At 30.8% G+C, this 26,853-nt stretch overlaps 1 protein-coding gene and 1 long non-coding RNA gene across 10 annotated transcripts in view; one reads left to right on the forward strand and one right to left on the reverse strand.

Annotated features, from left to right (window-relative positions):
- LOC142323519 (uncharacterized) overlaps positions 1-1,343 on the reverse strand; it is a 149,841-nt gene extending 148,498 nt beyond the window's left edge. For all 9 annotated transcript variants that reach the window (XM_075363275.1, XM_075363282.1, XM_075363274.1 and 6 more), the window contains exon 1: positions 1,193-1,343. The gene's annotated coding sequence lies outside the window, so the exon portion shown is untranslated. The remainder of the gene's footprint in view (positions 1-1,192) is intronic.
- The window catches only part of LOC142323521 (uncharacterized), a 49,497-nt gene that overhangs the window by 5,832 nt on the left and 16,812 nt on the right, over positions 1-26,853 (forward strand). The window lies entirely within an intron of this gene.

Below are 26,853 nucleotides of genomic sequence, written 5' to 3' on the forward strand. Positions count from 1 at the left end.
TTTGCGGGCCCAGTTAAGGGTTAAATTAAAAAGTTGATTATATATTTAATAATGTGTACATCACGCGAATTTATTTTATTTGTTTTTCCGATTTACATTTAAATTACGGGTTCGTTTATTAACTTCATGTAGTTTTTAACTCTTAAGTAATTAACCGTTTAAAACAATATCTTTTTCACGTGTAAAGAAGGATATATTTTAGGTAAGAGGGCCGTATTAAAACCACGTGTTTTCGCGTCCCTCAGTTTTCTGTTTTTATTAAATATTTATTAATTAAATATTTACTCGATTAGTATTAGGACATAGAGTATATTTTTGTGAACATTTTCAAGTGATTTGATCAATTTTAGGACGATTCTGTGATTTATTGTAGAATTTTACGGTTTTTAATTTTAATATTAATTTTTAATAGCCATTTAAATGTCGTTTATAATAAATGACGTATAGCTACTTCTATGACGCTATCTTTCTCGTTGAGAGTGTGTGTGTGTGTGTGTGTGCTGCCAGGCCAGCTGCGCTTCCCTACTCTGTTGCTATTGGTGCAGATGGGACACGTGATGCGCCATGCTGCTCTGCGCATCTCAGTCATTGCTATGTAGTTAGTGCAAGAATTATATACAAATAAAAAACCTAGACTTTAACGTAATATCTGTTAGAATTACTACTATTCCAGGAGTACGCTTGCATATGCTAAATACTAACTCCTCCTTCCCCCAAAAATACCCGGGAGCTGCTGATTACAATACAATACATAAATACGAGCCTTATAAAAATTTAATTCGCTAACGTCTAAAAATCTGGATTCCTGCAACTCTTTCTTGCGAAAAGTAGCGGGTTATTTCTATATAAAATTTTACTATTATTGGGGTCGATGAGATACGTTCCTATTCCTTAAAGTCTTTTCGTTATCGTTTCCTAATGTTCTGAGAGGATCTGATGGTCTGATCGGGAAGCGGTTACGAAAGATAAAAGAAAAACATAATAAATCGCATAAACGCTATTTAAAGTTTGTTAAATTTATAATTATATACCAGAATCGCAAGAAGAGTTTACGCGTCAACTATAATAAAGGAAAACAATACGGTAAATAACACTTACGCTACAAGAACAGAAGACTAAACAGAAAATATTACACTCTGCATCGAATACACATTACATTCGCAAATACAAAAATAATAAAATCTAATATTACCTTTTTTTTATTATATTCCGGCAATCCAGAAACAGCCGCGAACCGTAAGTAAGAATTAAATAAAATATTTATATAACTTAAATCTTGTAGAGCTCAGCGCGATGATTTATCGATAACAAAAGATTTACACTGCACAACCGAAGTTTACGTACTCGCCTCACGAACAGAAATGCTCGATAGATTGGTAACATCGTCCTCCCCACCCATTATTACTATTAATAATCTTGCGTGTGTAATTCGTTGGTAAGTTGTTTATTACAACGTTCACATTTGTTGACAAATTCTAGCCGGTATTGCGAAATCGACAAAACTGCTGGCGACGTTGCTGTCTGCGACGTGTGTCCTTGACCACAAATCTAATAATTTTTATTTTTTCCTTTTGCGGCACACTTGACAAAAAATACTGCATCTCTGTTATATCCGTTTAATTAAATTTTCATTAACATCTAAAGAAACATATTTACAATTCTTATTTGTATCGCTAGATTAAATAATAAAATCTTCACAATTTATTTCTCGATCGATATTATTTCAAATATTTCCATTAGCACTAGACTAGATAGGGAATCTTGGAGAGCTGCATCAAACCAGTCAAATGACTGAAGACAAAAAAAACTTGTTTTTCCTTATTCTAATTTTTGTTGATACTATTCCAGTCGCATAAAATATCAGTTACATATTATTCATACAGTCGATTATCCTACTCTCTTAGCCCTACTTTTTCTAAATAAGATACATCCCATATATCGTTTATTTTTTGAATTTTTAGAATTCAAAATCGTATTTTGAAATTTTAAAAATTAACTGAGATTACTAATTTTCCCTACTCCATACCCTGATGTTAGAATATTCCTGATCTGTGCTTTTCCCCTTATCGACCTAGTATCTATTAACTCTCTCTCCTGATCGAGCGATTTTTCATCCGCGTGTTTGTTACCGATGTACTGAAGCTTCATTTCTTCAAAATTTTCTGTTAGTTTTCGTTGCGGTACATCATTATGGCCTATAATGATATTTTTCTGTCGATTATCGTTTCACCTTGGACGATTTTAACTTTGCCGTTCTTCATTTTTCTATTAATTTTATTTCAAAATATCTATATACAGTACATCGCCCGTAAATTTTTAAGTATAATATAACGAATTATATGAAATCAAAGAGCGATTAAACGATCGCCAACAAAAAACAAATAAACGAAATGACGATCAGCTCCGACTTGGCAAGATATTGTGCGACAATATCAGAAGAGTAATGAACTAAAAGATACAAATTTTTTGCACCTTATTAAAGATCGGGCATGCATGTCTCAGTGTATATGTTGTTGTTCTTATGAGGGTCTATTTTTCAGTCAGTCTGTAATTAACTTTAATGTAGATAAAATTAAACAGAAATTAAAGTAGAAAATCCAAAAATAATACGATTATAAATTATAATTTTCAATTAATATTAAATAATCAGACACTTCACCAAATCTATTAGATATACACGTTTTTAAAATTCCATAAAATTTTATTTCACTAATAACTTCTGATTTTTTTTCATATATATATATATATTATTATTGAATTGTAATTTATTGTATTTATTATTGTAATTTTTTTTTTTTAAATAATGGGTTAATATATTAAAGCAATATATTTAAACTAAAAAAATGAAAGTTAAAAAAATAAATAAAAAATTAAAATAAAAAAACGTTATGAAGTGTGATTGGAATCGATGAGCCTTCCCTTTAAGATCCAAACATTTCATAAATTAAAATATTATTTTAATTTCGATCGCAATCGAAAAGTGTGTCCACAATTAATGTTACAACAGTCCTAATCTAAAATTTCAACATCCTACGGCTAATCGTAGGATTCGTTATAAATACCGAACATTTTCGGGTAACCCATCTTTTTCTTTCTTTTTCCTGTTTAGCCTCCGGGAATTACCGTCCAGGTATTACTTCAGAGAGATATGTATCTGTAAATGAGGTATTTGTACAGTCTCAATTCGACCGTTCCTGAGATGCGTGGTTAATTGAAATTCAACCGCCAAAGAACACCGGTATCCAAGATCTAGTATTCAAATCCGTATAAAAGTAACTGATTTTACTAGGACTTGAACGCTGGAACTCTCGACTTCCAAATCGGCTGATTTAGGAAGACGCGTTCACCACTAGACCGATTCGGTGGGTTAGTAAACATCACTGCGTTGTGATGTTAGTGTCCATGTCTGGTTCTTCGAACGTAAAAATTATAATTAATCTTAACGTCAAGCCTATCTAGGAAATATATTTAATGTAAATATAGTCTTATGAAAGCAAACAATACGAGGTGTATTTTCTCCTCCTTTTAGGTAATTAGTTATAAAGGAGGTAAACTCCTAACTCAAAATTTGTGTTAAGATTAACCTTCTCGGCCGTCCCTCTACCGAAGATTTATAACTTATTGTTAAGTCGTCATAGCTATTACGATAATAAAGGAATTACTTAAAACCGATTACGGTCACACATTACTGACATCAGATATTCTTTATTTCTCTGTTATAACATCCATAGAAATGTAGTCCCTACTCCAAATTATAGAACGTAGGAAACCCCCTTATTCTTTTGCTTTTCTTAACCGCCTATTAATAATCTGCTTCAAAATGTTATCGTTAATTTTAACCCTCTTCGCAGAATTTTCTGTAAAAAAAATAATCTGACGAGTAAGAAAAATCACCTAAATGTATCGATTAAAATTTATTTCATTCCTTTTTCATCAAAATGAAAGGCTTTCAAGAAACAAATGTATCCCGTGTGCTCTTTATTTTGCGCTCGTAAAGTAACAAACATCTTTACCGTTGTACGATCAATTCTGATTTATCCTTGTATTTTTATTTAACATCACACTATTCGGTAGTCACTTATTCTAAAGAAAAAAAAACAAAATTACCTGTATTTTATCGAATCGGGCTATAGAACAGTTTACTTGTTCTTTGGAGTACAAGAAAGGAGTTAATTATTTTTCTGCTGTTGTTCTTAATAAGATCTAGTTAAATCTTTTTCCCCGTTAATTTAATTAAAATCTTCTCTTTTACAGAAAAAAATAATATTCCGTTTTCAATGATTTTTTAATTCGTTTTTTTCATCGCTGTGTAATATGCGCTCAATGCCTTTTAGCTGTTTATTTTTTTGAATTTTATTTAATCTACCAATCATCGATGCAGATATTTAATATTTCTAAGAACTAATATAGACTCACCGCATCCAATTTTATTTTATATGTCGCTCTAATTAAAGTTTTACCTCTATTTTCTTTGATTTATCCGGTATTATAAGAGTTATTTTTTTATCGATGTATTTCCATCCTTAACCTTTCTTGATATTAATTGTATAATGCATTATCAGAGCAAAATATTTGTAGATTTAATACAGGTCTGTTGTCCTGTCACCGTCTGAAATAATTTTACCGTCTAGACGAAAACAACTTTATACTTAATTACATCGGGATAGGAACAGAACTTCTTAGGCGCACTCTTTGATTTTACATAATCGGTGTTATGCTAAATATATGCTGTAATTTTTTTCTCAAAAACAACCGCTTTAATGTAATTTAGTTAATTAACGAATTCTTCGTTAAATACTAGCTAAAATAAAAAATGATAACTAATTGAAAACTTCAAGTTAATTTCTAGCGATTTCAATTTATAAATTTCTTCTGTATGAAATGAAGCGCGTCAAAACAGAGGTACTGGAATTTCTGATGAAAGATGCTATATTTCATCGGAAATTAAATACTATAGATTAAATAATATAGATTATCTATGTAGATTATTTGTAAATTCATTTCTACATTAAATAAATCGTGACCGATTATTTTTTCGATTATATTTCATTAAACTAAAAGACCCGTCTCCTATATCTCCCAAATTTTGAAAAATTTGTTACCTATGTCGATAAGAAGATTATTGCGCTATTTGTTTTGTACTTATTATTCTGGTAAATTTACTACGTCGATACTACTCTCGATTCTACTTTCAAGATTTTATTATTTTTTTAGTCGATAAATTAATTAGCTATATAAGCGTGAAAATAAACGATTGAAATTTTATACGAAAAAAAAAATCGATCCTGACCGGAATTTGAATTCAGTACTTTCCAAACGAAAAGCTGAGATATTCATTATCTTTCTGTTACGGAAGTCAAGTTTGAGACGCATTTTGTTATCTTATTTCATCAGACAGCAGATCTAAAGATTTCAGATTCGTTGTTAATTTGTCTTTTTCTTCAATTTCACATTTGAAATCTCCTAAGCCTCTTTTTTTTTCTTAGTCTCGGTGTTTCATCCGTACTTACGCATACTCCAAACATAACTTTACATAAGATGCTTCTATAACTCTAATATCTTCTTACGTAAGTACAGTTTCTGTTAAATAATATGCGTGTTTCTAAAAGATCATCCGATTTTGAAATTTCATAACTATTTAGCTTTTAGTCCGTTTTGATCGAGCAAAGTACCGTTAGAAAGCGGGAACTCTCGAATTTCACGAGGTTGCCGCCGGGTAGCTCCAGAACTTCGTTCGCTTCAACGTTAGAAAAAATGGCGACTTCACGACAGAAATCACGCTTGTTCCCACACAGCGTGAGTTCGTATTTACTGTTCGGTGTGATTTCCATAGCGAGTACAGCGCTGAGCGTCCTTCCGCTAAGAGAATTAGGCTCGTATAGACGATTTAAAGACACGGGTTGTCTACGTAAGGGAAACCAAGCGGACTACCCCGTGTGTCAGACCAAGATATGGAACGAATCCGTCTGACTTTCTCAAGCAGCCCCCGAAAATAAACTCGCCGTGCCGGTAGAAAAGTAAACGTTCTCAGAACGTCTATCCGGTTTGTTTTGTGTGTCGTTTGCTTATGAAACCGTACAGGATTCGGTTAGCGCAATCTCTTTATGAAGGTGACACCAAAAACACCGACGAGTGGAATTTTGTGAATTCGTCCTTAATAAGGCGGAGGAAGAAGATGACTATTTTGTAACGCGCTTAGTGTTTAATGACGATGCTACTTTTCATTTAAGCGGGAAGGTGAACCGCTACGATCGATATTAGAATGACGGGGTACGGAAAGATGCCGCGTGAATTTGGACAGCATGAGAGAGACTCTTCCAAAGTTATATTTTTTGTGCGGTTTCGGGGGAAAAGGTGTACGGTCAATATTTTTTTCTTAGAGAACACTTTTGTGGGAACAACGTGTCTCGATACGCTTGAAAACCGACTTTTCCCTCTACTAGAGGTCGATTCGGATAAGTTATAACGGAAGGGGGAACATGTAGCGTGGTAAGTGCCACAACACGAAAAGTCTGAGTCTGAGGACTGCAGGTAAAGGCTTTGGCCTACGAACTCTAGAGGCGGTGAGATACCGGAATAGCTGATGGTAAGTGCTTCAAACAAAAAATAAAGATACCGTGCACCGTCGTCCCAAGGGATGCATTTTGAGCAGTTAGGACTTGGTATGTAAAGAAACTTTACGAATAAACCTTTAATACAAAATTAATCTTAAGTTTTTATATTCAATATTTTTCAAAATACATACGATTTAAATCGGATGATTCTTTTTTGGACACACTTTAGCCGTATATTTCCTTAACTATTGCTATTCTAATTTTATTATTTTATTTCACGATTTTAATTTTTTTTACAATTTTATTAAAGTATCGTTCAATTCTTTTCTCTTTTATGGATATATTCAATAGCTTTTAATTATTTTTTTTTTACGAGGATTCATTTTTCGCTCGATGTTTTCTAATTTTGAAATCATCTGTTTAATATCCTGCGTTTCATTTTCAAAAAAAAACATTGTCGTGTAAAAAGGTTACACATTTTATTTCCTCTTTCTACGCTGATATGTCGATCGATCCCTTTATACTCTTACAGATAATTTTTGATATATATATTTATATATTATATTAGAGAAAAATTAATACGTACAATTTTAGAAAAAAATTGATAAAAACGCAAATATTATTTGATGGAAACGAACAATTACTTAAGATACAAGTTACATCTTTTTCAATTTAACCGATTTATAAGGTATTTTTATAGTTAAATCTCCTTATAAGATACGAGTAAAGTTAGTTGAACGTATAAACAAATGAATGAAAGTTTTATTTCCAGATGAAGGGAAACAAGAACGTTTTCCGTAGTTAGGTATGAATTGTGCATATTACTGCCGTTGATTCTCGGGTTAGTATAAAATATGTGAAAATATTATTTATTATTAAATAAGAGAAAACGATTTTTTATTTTATTAACATTTTGTACGTGTGAATTTCTGTATTAGTACAGGCAATTTGTCATCAAAACAGGCTGTATTTGAAAATCCTTATCTACCGATTGATCTTTTGTCCGTGCGTTAGGGGTGATGAGGGAAACTTAACTCCAGATTTTTAACATCCCCCTCCCGTAGATTTTTGAAAAACTCGAAATACTCAAAAGGTTTTTGAAATGCGTTTTTCTCTGAATCTATGCATTTTAGAGAAACGTTTTTCAAACAAAAAAATGTAGAGGACATTCTCCTCTACAATTAATGCCTTTGAAGTTATGCCGTACAATTTGAAATTTAAATTCTAGGCGCTGAAGTTGTAAAAAACGTTGTAAACGAGTAGACCGGTTTCGAACACGTGCCCGATTCACAACATTTTCACACTTTCACAAGCTACAGCTCCAAAATGGTAAGTCGTACAAGAAAATTGTTTAAATAAAAGTCGTGTGTTTTTTTGAGATTAACGACTTTACCAAATGCAATACTGACTAAAACAATTTTTTCCGGTTAAAAAACCGAAAAAACACGTTTTTTACAACTTCAGCGCCACCTACTATTTCAATTTCAAATTATACGGCATAACTTTAAAGACATTAATTGTAGAAGAGAATGTCCTGTAAATTTTTTTTTAAACGTTTCTCTAAAATGCATAAATTCAGAGAAAAACGCATTTCAAAAACTTTTTTAGTTTTTCAAAAATCTATGGGAGGAGGATGTTAAAAATCTGGAGTTAAGCTTCCCTCATCACCCCTAACATATGGAGAAAACATCAATCGGTAGGGTAAGGATTTTCAAATAAAAATACAAATTGACTATATATATCTGATTACATAGGAATTGCAGTGTGTATGTATTCAACATTCTGACCCTCGAAGGAGAAGACACCCGACAATCCCAGTCACCACACCACCCTCTTCATTCCTAGCCATAGGTTGATTTACTGGAGGTCATCTTTTAGACTCTCTAAACTTGATAACACAACAGTGATCAGTTTGGCAGATACCTTGGCAGACATTTCAATCAGTATATTTACACAATATACTATCGCCTTAATATGTTCTTTTCCAACAACAACCAGCTACTGTAACTTATGACCCGTAAATATTAAATTAACCGATTTGTGAAAGTGCGACCCCCGCGCCATCCTCTAATATCAAAGGTTTCACACTAAAACTTTCCATATACAGAATCTTCGTTTGCCCGTTCTACCGGTTGTAGAAATATTTTATAGCCGAAAATTGTGGGTATTATGCAGTTTTTTATTCGGTAAAAAGACAAGTTTTAGTGATCTATATGTACAATGAATCTAAAGCAAAAAAGGAGACAAACGAGACAATATCATTTCTGTATTTTTTACTGAAAATGTTTTAGACTCCAGTGTAAAAACCGTTTTCATATTCAATCACTGTGAGACTGGGAAAGGGAAAATAAATGTGAAAAGAGAAAAAATTAAATGGCTCATCTGTATCTGATACGTTTAGAATAGTTGATGTAAAAATGATTATGGTTTTTATAAGAAAGGCTGTTCAACCTTTGTTTTTTTTCTTTGTAGACAAATCGGCCGTCTCTTTGTTGAATACATATACATTTTCATAGTTAATAACTTTTATAGAAATGAATAAATTACTTTTTAATTTTTTAGTGACTGGTTGGTAAAGATGTTTTATCAATTTTAAAAATAAAAAAATAAGTACCTGTTTCAGTCATTTCTGAACACCTTAATGAAATACGATCCAGGTGAAAAATTTAATATTGTACTGAAAGACCAAATATTGCATGTTTGATTACCATCCCACATTATAACAAACATAATCTTTACCTTCTGAAAAAACCTCAGTTATTATTAGTTTTTGTTTTTTATTTAGATTCTTAATGAAAAAATAAATAATTTTTTTTTTAGATCTGTACCATTTAATTCTTTAATATTGTAGTTAATTTTTTTTTACTGTATTTCTTTAATTTAGAGTTTTTGGATAATCTAATTTTTGTTATTAAATTATAGTTTTTATCGTATAAAAATCAAGTCATATATGTGTTATGAACCACTTAATAAAAAAATTGCCGATTATTACTTGCATGAATAGTGTCAATTAAAATTATTTAATATTGATTAAGTTTTAATTATTTTTTAATATCTCTTAATGCAGAAATACACACTGTTTCAGTATGATACTTGAAAAAAAAAACTTATGGCCTAACCTCAAACTTTACTGAGGAACAACATAAGTCGTAAACTTTTAAGGTTCTTTTCGTGCATTATGCTGGAAAACACCAGGAAAAATAATATAAATGCAGTTTTATAGAAAAAATTGATGAGCTTTATTATCATATTCAATTAAATATTATCAAAAAAGTAAAATAAAAATAAAATAACTTTAAATATGATGCAGAATATTGAAAAATTCTTGAGCTTTCAGTCCACAGAACATCTTCATGACTTGGCGGTCATCATACTTTGGTTTTGAAATAGGTATGTCACCTAATGGAGAAACCAAAGATTGAAAGATTGCTGCCACTATTTATCAGTTGTAAGGAAATTTATTTTAAAAGAAACGGTTTACATTGTTACTTATGTTACAAATAGTACAATAATTTTACCTTCATTTCATAGTCTAGCTTACATAAGGCAGCCAGGTTGCAATTGTTCTCCTTCATATGTTTCTCTAGGTAAATTTCTGGAACTAGCAGTTTCTACCAGAATTTTTTTGTTTTCTTCTTTTGGTTTTTGAATTTCTTCCGCTGAAAATTCATTTTTTTTTGCCTACCTCGTTTTGCTAATAGTTCACATCTGTGGGGTGATGGAAGTACTGGAGCTGTAAACCAAGGTCTACTGTATGAATTTCTGTATATCAGTTCTGGGTGGTCTTCAGTTACTTTTAACTCCCTAATAGGCCTCGAACAGTATGATAATTTCTAACACTCGTACTGTTTGTTGAAATAATTTCTAACGCACAAAGTTTTATCCCTCTATTGTTTTACCATTACATGGCAATGAATTCCATAAATAAAATGAAAGAAAAAACAAAAGATGGACTTATAAGATTCTTTACCTGTAATCTACATAATAATACATAAAAAAAAATTATTTAAGAACAGTTTTAAACTACCTAATCAGAGCTTGCTTCACTCATGCTTCCTGTAGAATCTCATCCTCATTGCCAATTGTTACGTCTCTACTTAAATAAACATATATGTTTTCAAATTATAAACAATATTTATTTATTATAATATAATGAACAATTATGAAGGACTATTGAAATGCATATTGATAAAAAACTGTCCACATCATCACTCCCATTCTTGATACATCATTGGTTTATATCAATATACACCAAATGTTTATAGCACCGGATGGATCATCCTGCTACAATGGGCTCGCTGAATGCAATGTACTGACTTTCAAGCAAAGAAGTAGTTCTTTGGAACTTTCCCATTCAAAGGAAAATTCAAGAAAAATTAATTCATTATAGATGTACACCCCTCTCATCTGGTAAACCTCCTTCAGAATTATACCTAAAACAAAGATTACATATTAAATTAGACCTGAAACCAATACCATCACGTACACCGTCACCTTCCAACATCACTCCCAATGTACATCAACTAAGCATGGAAGATCGAGTACATGCAAGATGTACCCCACCAATGTAGATACGCAGAACTGTAGTCCAGAAACTGAAAAACTTCACTACATGGTTAAGGTTGATGGTGATGGTATTGCCTGAAGAGACAGATTCATCAACTACTATTTTATTATTACAGTGACATTTGCTTTGTCACTAAATACTTATGATGAACCAAGAAGAGATCCCCCAGATGGGTTTCACCTCGCACTTTCAAAGGCTGTGTGGGAACCTCAAGAGCAACCGGGAGTGCAGAAATAACCTATTTTGAGACGATCAGAAAGGGGAATATAAACTGCCAACAAGACAGTTATATTTTAACAATTTAGATCAGTAAGCATGTATCTAAATTCAATATTCTTCAATGTATAATCAAATATAAATGTATTTTTCAATAAGCATGGAAGACTGTTGTATCCCAACGATGTAACAATATCGATGTAAGCCGACGATGTGGACAGTTTTTATCAGTATGCATTTCAATGTTTCTTTCATAGTTGTTCGTTATATTATAATAAATAAATGTTGTTTATAATAATGGTATCTCTCCACAGGCAAACCAGTGTGGGACTCAGAACTTTACCAGATGTTCCGGTGTTTCCAGAACCTTGGAAAACTTCACTACATGCTTAAGGTTGATGGTGAAAGATAATATTCTCTGAAGAGACACATTGATCAACTACTGCGAGGTGGAAGGTAGCATGTATGTTTATTTAAATAGACATTCCTATCTAGGCACCGTCTAGATCCGCATTTTATTCATTATCCTTGTGAAAATAATACTGCTAAATAACAATTTATAAAAATCATCAGCATATTGTAATTTCTTCAGAGCATCAGTTTTGTAAACACAGGACTTGAAACTTTGTGTGATGTCAAGTATATGGGTTTCAGAATAGTCAGTCCCATCTTAAAAATAGTAGTTGTTATAGCTAGTGCACCTGTCCTTCGTACCGTAAAAAAGTATTTTGTATGGTTCTTAGCGTTACTCTAAAAACACCATAAGGAGATGACCGTACTTCATTTATCAATTTTCATTTTATTTTTAGTCAAGTAACTGAAGACAAATGCAACCAGTCGCGTCATACATACAATAACAGTGGCAATGGCTATGTTAGTTGAGCTGTCGTACCATACACCATCATATCTTTAAAGCTACTTTTTTTGATAACAGAAAGAGACAAACAGACCTTTTTTTTTATAGAAAATTTAATTTCAAATATAACAAGCAATTTCCAAATTTGACTTTGACCAACGGTTTGGTCATAGTAAGGTTGAATATTGGCAAAGAACATAATAATCCGATTATTACTGCAAGCCATTAACAATGTCAGCCATCTTGAAACTTTAAAACATTTCGTAATAGCAATAGGTTCTTTTTAAATTTCCAGATTCACAGACGCCACTAGATTTATGTATTATCTCAGATTTAGATACGATTTATATGATAGATATGATTTATTTAATATGATTTATCTCAGATTTAATACAGCAAACAACTTTAAAAAAGAAAATCTGGTAAAGATATAACTTTTTCCATGGTTTTATATCATGATTGATGAGATTACCTGTAAGTTTTTAATGAAAGTTCCTTTTTTTATTTTTTAAACCTCTTTCCATAACATTATTATTATTATTATTATTATTGAATAACGTTATTATAGTTACATACACGTGGTTTAGAGCAAAAAATTATTCTTTAATCTTACATATTAATTTTTTAATGAAATTATGAAGCATTGAAATTATACTTAACAGAAAAAAAACAACTAAATAAAAAAAAAATTCATTTATTAATTCTTACTGGTAACAGTTACATAGAAAATAGAGCAGTAAAAACCATTTTCTCATTCAAGTACAGTTTGACAAAATGAATGAATATTTAAACATAGAATTTTCCATTTTGATACAAGGTGTAATTGAAAGTAATCAATTAATGATAATTAGTTTTAAATTATGATATTTGCAATAATTATTATATTACCTAGTCTTGTAAGTTTTATAAAAAATATTTATTATGACGTATACCCTAGTTTATGTAATGTGACTCTAATATTGTAAAATATAACACCCTTAATAACAGTGATTATATAATATTCTAAATTATTATTATATTCGATATCCCTCCATAAATTAGTAATTATTATTGTAATGTAATGTAGTCAATTATTTTTTCTTCATTTTTTAATGCAATATTATTATATTAAAATACTAAATAAAAATTATTAGGAATTAATAATTTTTAGTAAATGCAAATTAAAATTAGGTAAACAAATTTATAAAATATGTTTTATTCTGAATTTTAATATATCATCTAGACAACAAATATAAATTATGACTAATCAATCAAACCAATTACTAAACATTTACATTTTTTTTTGTCTTCAGTCATTTGACTGGTTTTATGCAGCTATCCAAGATTCCCTATCTAGTGTCGTTTCATTTCAGTATACCCTCTACATCCTACATCCCTAAGAATTTGTTTTACGTATTCCAAACGTGGCCTGCCTACACAATTTTTTCCTTCTACCTGTCCTTCCAATATCAAAGCGACTATACCAGGATGCCTTAGTTTGTGGCCTATAAGTCTGTCTCTTCTTTTAACTATATTTTTCCAAACGCTTCTTTCTTCATCTATTTGCCGCAATACCTCTTCATTTGTCACTTTATCCACCCGTCTGACTTTTAACATTCTCCTATAGCACCGCATTTCAAAAGCTTCTAATCTTTTCTTCTCAGATACTCCGATCGTCCAAGTTTCACTTCCATATAAAGCGACACTCCAAACATACACTTTCAAAAATCTTTTCCTGACATTTAAATTAACTTTTGATGTAAACAAATTATATTTCTTACTGAAGGCTCGTTTCGCTTGTGCTATTCGGCATTTTATATCGCTCCTGCTTCGTCCATCTTCAGTAATTCTACTTCCCAAATAACAAAATTCTTCTACCTCCATAATCTTTACTCCTCCTATTTTCACATTCAGCGGTCCATCTTTGTTATTTCTACTACATTTCATTACTTTTGTTTTGTTCTTGTTTATTTTCATGCGTAGTTCTTGCGTAGGACTTCATCTATGCCGTTCATTGTTTCTTCTAAATCCTTTTTACTCTCGGCTAGAATTACTATATCATCAGCAAATCGTAGCATCTTTATCTTTTCACCTTGTACTGTTACTCCGAATCTAAATTGTTCTTTAACATCATTAACTGCTAGTTAATAAATCAATATATTTAAATAAAATAAAATATGCGTATGAAGTCGGATTCGAACCGATGTGTGCACGGTTACGGACTCGACACGTCAGTTAACACCACCTATCTACTTCAGCGACGCGAAACAAATGTAGTATTATAAACTAATATAAAATGCTAAGAAAATTTTTAGAGCCATTTTTCTTGAGTATAATTGAATATTGGGTTTTAGTATTTATGATGAAGACGCATTAACGCTGTACTAATCACACACGCAATATGGTTCAAATCGGTGTCCCGAAACTCGTGCCTTCGCCTTGTCGGCTACAATAATATGGATCTTAAGTGCCTATACCGATTTAAATTTTTATAGGAAAAGGTCACCGTAGTTATTTTCTTTCAGAATTAGAAATAATTTGCTTACGAAAAACAATTTTTTTTTAAACGTTAAGCAGATCTTGATAGGCTTTGGAAATAATAGGCTTGTTTTATCTTTTATACGTTCTCAGAAACGATTAGCCGTAGAATATTAAATTTTTTTGTTTAGGAGTGTTGTAACATCTAGTTGTGGACCACTCCCTTTTTGATTGCAATCTACTAATAACCGAATGTAATGTCGGTATCTGATGATGATATGTCGGTGTAACCTTGTTTATTGCATCTGATTATTTAATATTAATTGAAAATTATAATTTAGAATCGTATTATTTTTGGATTTTCATGGCAAAATCTTCTAAAAATTGTATATTTATTTTTAAAAAAATCATTTTATTTAATTATTTGACACAAAAATAAAATATAATGTTACGCTGAGACTAACTGTACGTTTTTGAATTGCATTCGATTTAAAGCGATTGTTGAAAATATTCTAATTAATTACCGTTGACGTTAGAATTTAGATATTTTTAAAAAAAATATTTGCATTTACTAGAAAACTTGTTTTCATGTATAAGTATGATTTGTAAATTATTAATTTTAATTACTTACTCTGTCTTTCAAATTTATGAAACGCAGCAAAAAATGTGTTTATGTAATTTAATAGACGTACAAGGAAGTCATGTGATGTCCACATCAGTTTTTTTTTTGTTTTGTAAAGGGTTATTCATGAAGAGCGTAACAGAATTTTAGCACGCGTTCTACTGATGAAATAAAAAAGAAAATTCGTGTAAACATAGCTTCGGAAACGCTTCGTTAATGAGGGTTTTTTAATATTGAAAATTTTGTTTCGTTTAATAGCTAGATAAAATCTGCCGCTACGTTTTGTTTTGAATGACCTTCGAAATTATCACGCTTATATTTACTTTCTGTGGACTTTATTCGTGTGAATTTTCTCGGAATCAAATTCTCTACCGGTTTTGTTTAAAATCTTTACGCGTTTGTTACCCGATTAACAAAGTTATTTTACGCCAAACATAAAATAGCGTGTTATTCGACCCAAATATTTTGTTTCTTATCCCAAATTTCTTAAAAGCTACAAAAAACTCTGCAAGGATCTGTCTGTTATCAATTTTTGTGGTCGGTTGTCTTATAAAACAACTAACTCATTTACAACTTAGTTTGAATCCCAAGAACTACAGTCCGGCTTAATTTTACCAAAGGCGTAGAAATCGGAGTAAAAAACTTACCCGGCCGACATTTCCTAAAGAAGCGTTTTGGAACTCGTTTTTATATGAACTTTCTTCTTAAATTTTAGTAGTAGAAAATATCCTGAAGATTTATTACTTTCTTCACGAACAACTCTACGTATCTTTTGTGCGGCATACCTTCAAGAAATGTTAATAGTTTTTTTTTTTGTCGAACGATTAATATTATAAAACGGATTTCATTTACCGTGAACATTTCCAGTAAAAAAAATTCAACTTTTAACTAAAAGATATATGAGTAGGATTTAAATGACAGTTAATAAAATATATTACCAAACCGTACAAAAAAATTTTCAAAAGAAAAACAAGATAACAATAAATTTAGAAAAAAAAAATTATTATAATTTTATCGTTAATTATTTTTATTTATAACTAATGGAAATATTTATGTTATTATAACACAAGGATGAATGTCGTAGTCTTTTTTTATATTAAGTTAATATTAATAAAATAAATTTAACTATTAATAATATTAAATAATAAATTTATAAACAAGCTCATTCAGTGTTACATCTTTGTTTATTGTGTTTACTAAATCGTGAGCACTTACTTTGTACAAAAAGCAATGTATATTAGAAAATAAACAAAATGTATTGACAAACAATACTTTCAAAAAAATCCGAAAGTTTAAATATTGTAACGGGTAGAGAAAGTTCTCTTAACAGGGAGAAAATTAAAAAAAGTAAATCGAGAATTTGACGGACAAAAAAACTCCAGAAGAAAAAACAAAGAAATTCTTTCTAGAAAAACGTTGTAGAATAGCGTAAACTTTTCGGATAATAGAAGTCGTTACGCTTAAACGAACAAAAGGGTAGATAATACTGTTACCGCAGATCAAGCCCTACGCCCGTAAATATAAAGACTTTCGAGGGCCGGCGAACTTGAGTTCATCGGCGGGAACATTAGAAACTTGTGTGCGGTAACAGTCGAACGTACGAACGAAGAATGCGTCGGAACGAAACAAAGCACGGGGTGATATTTATACCCGTATTAATTTCAGAGCCGGATTATCGGTCCCTTGTTGCTGGATCTTTCTTATTAGTCGGTTATTTATTTAATAACAGCTATACAGGGTGATTCAGGAGGATAAGGCAATACTTTGACGACTCATTCTACAGGCTAAAAATAAGAAAAAATTCATATAAACATAGGTCCGAAAACGCTTCGTTAGCGAGTTATACGGGGTGAAAGATTTCGCCCGAGTTTCAGTTCCACCGGGTAAATTAAGGCTTTTTGAAATTCTGGGAAGGTCAATTAAGGTGCAAGTTCAATTGTTTCTTTTGGTTTTTGAGCTGGGAAATCGAAAAAATAGGTCCCAGAACTGTATCTCTCTTAGTTTCTAAGATATCTCCAGTAAAACGCCAAAAATAGGGTCAATAAACACATTTTTTTACGTTTGACGTACAATAACGTTGTTAAATTGGCGATAAATCGTACATTTTTTAAACATAAATTGTAGAGAATTTAATTATAAGAAGATTGATGTAAATAATGTCAACAAAAAAGAAATAAAATTTTAAACATGTCGACTTTTATTAACAACATATATAATATATATATATATATATATATATATAAATGGACGGAGTTGTGGATTGTGTTTCGGTCTTCTGTAAATCGAGTTTTGAAATGTTATTTCTCCTTGGTGAGAGATTAACAAGATATTTGCATCTTTTTACCGACGCGACTTCTGCTCAGTGCGTCAACTGAAAGTTTTACGATTCTAGTGCCTTCGGTCTAGTAGATTTGCGCCTGTTTGAGCCCTAGTTTTTGGAGGGTGCAATGCACCATTCCCTTTGCGGAGGGAGACACATTTGGGATCTGTAGGCTTAATAATTGTAAGATGAAGAAAGGAAATAAGGATGATGAATCCAGATTTGGTAGATTTTTCTTATTATTATTCTTATTCTACTTACATTAGCTGAGACGGGGCTGGGCCGAGTTTGGTTTCGTGGGATGTCCGCTTTGTTTCTTGATTCCTCATGTTTGTTGTGCGACGATGTTCATAACCGTAGAAAAGTACAGCACTAGAGTATTCTGTTTTGGGATATTATTCTAGCCTGATTTGAATTACGGAAGGCTGTCCGTCGAGTTCGTTTAATTCAATGATAAAAGTGTGAACTAGTTTCCTTTTCTAAATGTAATTAGCGCATAATTCTTCTATAGAGTTAATCAACGATTTTGTAATTTAAACATTATTTATTATTGTAATATTATCACTTTTAATTTGGTATTACTGTTTATTAGCTACTTTAAAGTTCATAGTAAAATCAGTATTGTATTTTAAGATTTTTAATTAATTTATTTTATACGTTTTAATTTGTTTAAGAATAGATAAATTGTATTCGTCAAAATTTTTAGTGCGCTATCTCTCTGTATCTTGTAAAACCTTAATTTAAATAAAAAAATTTTTTTTAAAAGTCGACTTGAAATCTGTAAGTCGAATGTAAACAGAGATCTAAACGAAATAAACACAGCTGATTTCCAGTCGATAAGCCTTGACAACCGCAGGCTAAGAAATTTTCTTATAAATATAAAACACCAAAAACTGTTTACTGTACACACACACACACACACACACACACACACACACACACACACACACACACACACACACACACACACACACACACACACACACACACACACACACACACACACACACACACACACACACACACACACACACACACACACACACACACACACACACACACACAAGGTGATATTAAAAGTATTTATTTATATGCCATACTATAAGTGAACGCATCTTATATCACATAATCGTAAATATATTTTCTTTTTATTAGCGTTGTCAATTATTACCTGCCGCATACCCAAGTAGCCATTCGTTCAGTTCAATCACATATTTTAATAATAAATTCATTAATACCGGTGGACACTTTCTGTAGCTAAAACAACAAAAATAACTGTACTTCTCTAAACACAATTCATAAATGTATAATAAATATTTTCCGTCGACTAATGTTTCAGGCCAAGTCAGATTAACAAGTCATTAAGAATTACAAACGTGTAAAAGCGCATCAGATCTTTAAACTGTTAGAGAAAAAAAAAATCAACTCTGAGTACTATACAATATTACTTTTTTCAACATTTATATGGATTTAAATATCCAGTCAAAAAATGAATATATATATATATATATATATATATATATATATATATATATATATATATATATATATATATGGTTTTAACGAGAAGCGACGATGATATAGCCTTACGTGAAGGTTTATGTGTACATGCAAAGACCTGTTCACGAAGAAATTAATTTTTGTAATCGCTAATTTTGTTAACGAGTGTACTATTCATATTATAAAGTTCAATAGACAGGACGCTCGAATGTGGGGACAGAAAACCCTAGAGATAATGTGCATTTTATAAGCGATTTGCGTAAAATGAAAATGCTTTATGCTTCCTGCGAAAATGAATATAAAAATCGTCATTTATGATAAGTGAACGGTTAACGGCTCAAGTTGATGAAGACATTGAGAACTTAATTCTTGTACGAGATGGAGATCGCTTCACCGGGACAAAGTGGTTAGAAATTATGTTGAAATATATTCTAAGAGATGGGTTTGGTCGAGCGACTGACGAAAACGTGGCGTTGATCCGATAAGTCCACGCATAATGCCTTGCGATTATTTTTTATGGGGTTTTATAAAGACTGAAAATTCTCCTCTTCCGGTTAATGTAGATGACTTAAAGCTGCATATCAGAAATGATGTTTGTATTGTTGAAGGATATAAGCTTTTAAATATTTGGGATTACTTGGACTGCCATAGCGTTATTTATTTTGAAACTCACAGCACACACACGGGATAATTAGATAAAATCTTTACAAATTTCTGTTTTTTCTTTGCTTTTTTTTTATAAAGGGTTATTTACGAAAAGAGTAACAAACTTTTAGCACAAGTTCTTCTGGGGAAAATAAAGAAGAAAGTTCTTATAAACATAGGTTCGTAAACTCTTCGTTAGCGAGTGTCGGCTGGCAAAAGATTTCGCTCTGATCTCTGCCTCTTCGGTAAAATTATACCAGACTGTAATTCCTCAAGCTTAAATTAAGGGTTAAATTTTGCTGTTTTATATCAAATTTGACCTGGAAAAGTTTTTAAAAATAATTCCCAAAACTCTATTTTTTGTAATTTTCGATAAAAATGAGGTAAAATAGAAAAACTGTGGTCGAAAAAAACATATTTTATATTTGGCGAAAAATAACTTTGTTAATGGCTAATAAACACGTAAAAGATTTAAATAAAACTCCTACAGAATTTTGTGTAACTTCAGTGAAACTATAAATATAAATGTAAGAATTCTGAAGTTTATTTAAAATAAAATATTTCAAAATGCGGCAGATTTTAATTACGCATTTAACGAAACGAAATGTTATTTAAAAACAGCAATAAATATTTTCTGCTAATCAAATGCAAAACCTTAATCGTTGGAATCAGTATTGCTAAATAAAATATTTCAAATAAATTTAAATAAAATTAATTTTTAATTAGCTTTAAAAATGACTAATTCATTGTTTTATTGATAGTTTTCTTTATTTGTCTAAAATATTTAACTATTTTGTTTTGTAGTTTTGTTTCGTTTAATACCTAATAAAATCTGTCACATTTTGAAGTTTTTCTTTTTTTAAACTTCGAAATTCTTTTGTTTCTGTGCAAATTATTCATACTGTTTTACTCGGAATCAAATTCTCTACAAATTTTGTTTAAAACCTTAATGTTTTTATCACCGATTTAACAACGTTATTTTACACCAAACGTAAAATAATGTTTTTTTCAACTCCAATCTTTTGTTTTTTACCACAGATTTCTCAAAAACTACTAAAAATATAGTTATAAGACCTACCTTTTTTTCAATTTTTCAGGTCAGATTTCATATAAATCCACTAAATTTCCTCCTTAATTTGGATCCCAGTAATACAGTATAGCTTAATTTGATGGAAGGCACAGAAATCAGGGCGAAATCTTTCCCCACCCGACATTTGTTAACGAAGCCGTTTCCGAACCTATATTTGCACAAATTTTCTTCTTTATTTTCATCTGTATTTCACGTCCTAAAGGTTTGTTATATACTTGGTGAATCACTCTGTATTAAACAGGCAACTGATATGTGGAATGCTAGAATTATATTGAATGCTTTTCTTTTAATTCAATATTATAGAAATATATTTTTCTTAATTTGAGACCAGCAAGCTGAGTTTTTGTCTATTTTGTGTCTGTAGCGTTGGAACTAGTCCTGAAAGTTTGTGATATTTTTCGTGAATATCTCTGTACATTCCTGTCTTGTAACTTGTCTAATTTTCTTGTGCTATTTTTTTGATTAAATTTCCTGATATCTGAAAACATAAAGAAACTTCAATTTGAACCCCCCCCCCCTGGCTCTCACCATGTAACCGAAAGTAAAAAACTTATTTTTCTTCGAAATTTCTGTAAAAAATCGATGTTTCACATCCAAATTATTGTTTAAATACAAATGCGTGAAATAATGTTAAAGTGTATACATTAAATATAAAAGATTACTACAAAATGATTCACAATTTCGGTATTAAAAATTATTTTGAGCGCATCTTTTAGTACACTTTGAACGGGAAGCAGATAAATAGTGATTTTAAATAAATCGGTTGGAAGATTTTTCAAACGATTGGCGATTTATTAAAACGATAACATAATAAGGCCGCCCTTTCTCGTAAATATAGTATCGAGTTGTAAACGAAAACAGCTCCGTTATCTGTTTTGGTAAAAGTGTATACTGTTATTTTTTTAAGTATAAATGACCGTTCTTTTCAACAAAAATTGCACGTTCATACAGAATGCAGAAAAAATTAGAAATATGGATTAAGAGATATAAAATCTAAACCGAGTTATCGAACCAAAGTAACAACGTCGATGTGTTTTCGGTGAATGAGACCTCGACCGAATGAGTAAGTTAAATAAATTTTTGTGTCTTTTAAAACTTGTTAAGTGCTTTTTCAATCACCCGGTAGTTAGTCGCGCAAAAATACTCGTAAAATGATCTCTCATTCATCGTTATTAAAATTTACAATCTGCACTGGTTTTTTATTAGTATATGCGGTACAGAAGGGAGAGGAACAGTAGACGGCAGCGACGGCCTTTCGTAGAAAAATGTTCGGGAATGCTTTGATTTTTGGGGAGGATTATGTTATTATATAGAACTGCGGATTTCATTGTACTTTGGCAGTTTACCGCTGCATTTGTAGTGATTTGAAAATTAGATATCTAAGTCCTGGAATACAAATACCGGTCGGTCGGCTAACCTTATTTCATTCCAGAGTTACGCTTAAAAATTTATCTAACAATAAAAAAATATTGAGAAAAGTTTTGTAAATTTACTACGAAAGAAAATAGTAATCGGCTCAAAACTCGTATATTAATTTATTGTTTTAGATATCATTTCTATTCTTCTAATGACTGTGATGTAAGTAAAATATCTAACATTACTAATTAAGAGTAATATTTTCTATGAAGGTAATGATGTTTAATAATTAGACAATCCATTTGGCGATCATAATGAACATTTTGAATCGGTATATCGATATTTAAAATATATATCCATCTTTTGTGAAGAGAGGAAACTATTTCGTTTCTCATTCTATATTCCGTAGTAAGCCTGAAAAAAGGATTTTTTATTGAAATTTTTTTTTGTATTTGTTCGGTCAAGAGTTTTGTATATACATAAAATTATTGATGAACAAGTATAGAACTGTAAGATATATATATATATATATATATATATATAGTCTAAAACTCTTTTTATAATTACACTGCCGCTTGTGCTAAAAAAAAAATTCAGTTATAGCTGACAGTAGTTAAAACAAAGAGACAACCGCTATTACATGTAATGCTTTCAAGGACAAGTGATACTATAGAAAAAAAAACTATGTAACAGAAAAGCTTGTACATGACCACTATTCATGGCGGCAAGAGAGAGGGTGTAAAAAACTGGGCATCGTAAAAATTAAATCATTTATTTTAAAATTAATATTTGTTTTGTTTTTGTTTGAAAAAGCGTTTAGTTGTTTAAATCAGAGTTTATATATTTAAAATACAGTAAAAAGAATCTGAATTATGTTGCTAAATTTGTTGAACTAAAGTTTTTAATTTATCGACTTTGAATATTTTTTATTTATAAATATTTATACGAACAGGAAAGGAAAACAACTGATAGTTTTTTTTTTACATTTAAATTTTTTAAATGTTTTGGTATTTTGGTCAAAATGGATCTTACAGCAGTTAAAATGAATTAATGATTTTAAAAATCGTTTATGTTTATATTTCGAGTAAATTTAACATTTAAATGGAATTTTTATTTATATTTTGTCTTAAATTCACAGTTCAGTAAGAACGAACACAGTGTGTAATGCACTATTTTCAAAACTAAGTGCATTATTATGTTAATAAAAAATAATTTAAAGAAAAAAGTAAATTATCTTTATTTTAAATAAAGGTTAGATTTAGAAATAAAAATTTTAATTCAAATTAAATTAACTTGCGTCTTGCATTCCTATTTTAATAAAAAATATTCAATTATAGATTAGGAAAAAAATATACTATCACCCTATAAGAATTAATTAACAAACACCGATTTTAACTATTGTATTCATTTCGTAGTAATGAAAGATTTGAATTACAATAAATTACTAAAAAAGAAGTAATGTAAATTATAATACAAAAATAGATTAGAGTAATAAAATAAAATAAAAATTCAATCGAGTTAAAGTATGTATGCTTTTTTACCATCAAATTACTTTTTAAAAACAGATTTGCATTTTGTTGTAACAGCAAAGGTAACTTCAGTACTTTATCGGTAAAAAAAGATATTATAGGTTACATATTAATTTAACCCACCGGGTTAGTCTAGTGGTGAACGCGTCTTCCCAAATCAGCTGATTTAGAAGTCGGGAGTACCAGCGTTCAAGTCCTACTAAAGGTATTTATTTTTATTCAGATTTGAATACTAGATCGCGGATACCAGTGTTCTTTGGTGGTTGGGTGTCAATTAATCAGACGTCTCAGGAGTGGTCGAACTGAGACTGTACAAGATTACACTTCATTTACACTCATACATATCATCTTCATTCATTCTCTGAAGTAATACCTGAACGGTAATTGCCGGAGACTAAACAGGAAAAAAAAAGAGAGCTGGGGGAGGGAGCAGAATCCAAATTGGGATTAAGGGCCCGCGCCGCTGACTGAATAAATTTGGTCGATTCGTGTACTGCATTATCCACATGGGCGGTTGATTTTAAAGGCACGTCCAAACCTTGTATTTTCCTCCAAAAAATCTCAAAAACGTCGTTTACTGGTCAATTTATTAAGCAGAGTGGGAGATCGAACAGTTAGTATAAAATATATAAATATACAAATAAAGATATGTATATTGTATAGCAATGAAACTTGATAATATTTAAAACAGCTTTTGATTCTATTTTTTTATCAGACAACCCGTTATCATTCCAGATTGCTAGTCTCAGACAGTCGATCGTTTTTTCTCAAGACCATTGATGAATATTTTCAAGCGTTCACTCAAATCTTTGCAACATACGGTCAAGGACATTCATCGGCCCGTGAAAATTTTGGTTATCAATAGTTTGTTGATCATAGGTACAATTCATTTTAACTTTTTCACGTATGTAATACCAAAAATATTCAGCCTATTATTATATTCATTATTATTGTTACTACTATTATAATTATGAAAACCATTATTACTACGGGAACACCTCTTCTTTTAGCACTCAAATTGTTATTATTGACATTAGTATAATTATTATTATCAGTAGAATTGTTATTAGTTACAATTCTGAAAGATAGGGCGGGTTTGATAGAATAGACCTTAGTTTTATAGTGTTGATAGATTTTACACCCTTTGTAACTCGCCGCAGCTGACGCTTTGTAACTCGCCGAAGCTGGAACCTGTGGTGCCTTAATACAGACTGTTGTGACACGATCTGTACCGCATTTTACACAACGGTGCGGGCGATTGCGTAGATCTTTGGTATGGCCAAAGCGTTGGCAAAGTTTGCATTAGACCGCTTATTTTTTAAAATACGGAGCTTCAGAGCTTACAATTGTATAGTTGAGAGATTTCACGTCAAAAGTTTCTTTATTATTAGATTTGGGATCCAAATATATTAAATAAAGCGGCAACGGTTCCTTCGTTTGACGATGGAGAACGTTAATAACGTCTCTAACCTCGTGGCCTAACTTCAATTCAACGATTACAGATTTATCTACAGAGTGATGCACGCCTCGGATGACCGCTCTATATGCTCTTTCATGTTTCAAGTTTATATGTATAATGACAGATATTGTTTGATGTTATAATATTATATATTTCAATATCAACCGGCAGAACATTTACCGTGTGGCCCGATTTCATTGTTGTCAGTTTATATTTAATAACATTACAATTAGATAATAATTGTCGACAGAACATTTTTCAATTCGGTTATCGCATTAACGCCTATTTCAAAATAGACTGGGGTTTTAATAATTCTGCGCGTCTACCTTCGTTGTCAGCAGTGTTTTCAAGAAGACTAAATTTATTTGATGTAGAACAGCAAAATTAGGTATCGATATTAGCCGATTGTACGCGAATATTAGGTTCAGTATAATTTGTACGTCGGCGTTTTTTTGCCGCTGGAATTTCATCCTTCTGCCGACTAACATTTTCGTTTTGTATGCGCAATATTAGTATTGCTTGTCGGGAAGGGTTTGCACTAAAATCCGTAATATCACTTTCACTCTCTGTTCCTGAAGGGTCACTCGTGTTATCGATAATATCGTTTCTAATTAAATTACGCCGCGGCTATTGAGGGGTCCCTATCGGAACACTTAAGAAGCCGCGTATTCTATTACCTTGTAGGTTAGGGTTTACACGAGATAGTAGGTTATTGTTTACATGCGATGATTCGCTGTTGCTAGCAATAACAGCTTGTAGACGGTCCGTAGCAACGCTCAATAGATGGTTATGTCGCTTATTTAAAAACGACACCGAATAAAAATATTCCTTCTTGAGACAGTACTAAGATAATAATAAACAATATAGTATATAGATAATATAGTCTACAATATAATACCTGGTGATATTCGGTATAAGATAAATTTTCACTAGAAATCACTAGACTCGTCTGTCTTAAACTAAAACTGAACAACTGATTGAAAATACTTTTAAAAATTGTGTATTGTTTTTAAAAGCGAAGAATTTTATCTTAATTCCTAGTAATTTTTACGTAATATCTACAACGACGATGTCATCCCTTCGAAAGTTCGACGAAAAAGAGGAGACGTGTGAAAAATCAAGTAAATTTTCATCGCCAGCCGTTATGTTTTTCATATTTGAATTCATATTTTAATTTGTGTTTTAACCTTAAGTAAACATCATATTTTAAAATTATACTAAATAAATTTCGTTAATTAGTTATAATTTTAATCGGTTAACAATTTTTTTTATTTATTCATATTTATGTCTGGGGACTATTTAATTATATATTTCTACTCTTAAAATTTAGGTCGGCAACTAAAAAAAAACAAAACCGTATTGTTTATTAATTTAATTGTTTGTAATTCAGAAAATTCTACTCTTGTTAGTTTATTTAAAGAAAAAAAAAATTGCAGTTAAAATTTTATTAACTTTTGTGGAAAAACCATTAAAAAGAAATGAAATAGAATCCTTAAATAAAATTTAGTTAAAACAGCGTATTAATAAAATTTAGCGATATACAATAACGAAAATTCTAGAAATTAACTCTGCTATGAAGTTAAAATGATCGTACGTTTCGCACTAATTTTCTAATTTGTCTTAATTAGAAGACAGCAAAAAGGTTATTTGTATAATAAAATTGATAATTGCAGTACTACAGT

Source organism: Lycorma delicatula, chromosome 4 (assembly GCF_047948215.1).
Source record: "Lycorma delicatula isolate Av1 chromosome 4, ASM4794821v1, whole genome shotgun sequence".
Classification (NCBI taxonomy): Eukaryota; Metazoa; Arthropoda; class Insecta; order Hemiptera; family Fulgoridae; genus Lycorma; species Lycorma delicatula.